Source organism: Colobus angolensis, unplaced genomic scaffold, assembly GCF_000951035.1.
Source record: "Colobus angolensis palliatus isolate OR3802 unplaced genomic scaffold, Cang.pa_1.0 Scaffold31, whole genome shotgun sequence".
Classification (NCBI taxonomy): Eukaryota; Metazoa; Chordata; class Mammalia; order Primates; family Cercopithecidae; genus Colobus; species Colobus angolensis.
This window is the reverse complement of record NW_012116377.1, coordinates 614,385-614,625: the sequence shown is the minus strand read 5'-3', so window position 1 is coordinate 614,625 and position 241 is coordinate 614,385.

The following is a 241-nucleotide window of genomic DNA, read 5'->3' as shown; positions in this document are numbered from 1 at the left end:
TCTGCTCTTGGGGGCCGTCAGTGCGCCGTGTGCACACATTGGCTCCATCTGGGACTCGCCTCTGTCTCTCTTGGCACATGTGGCCGGAAGCAGTGTCGGGGTGCCGCAGCCCCCGAGATGAAGGCAGGCCACTGCTCCACCCGGGAAGGAGGGAGGCAGTAGTCTCCTGGGTCGTTCCCTTCTCAGGCGTCAGGGAGGCACGGGCACGCCTTGCGGCCCCGGGGATCTCTCTGTGCCCCAG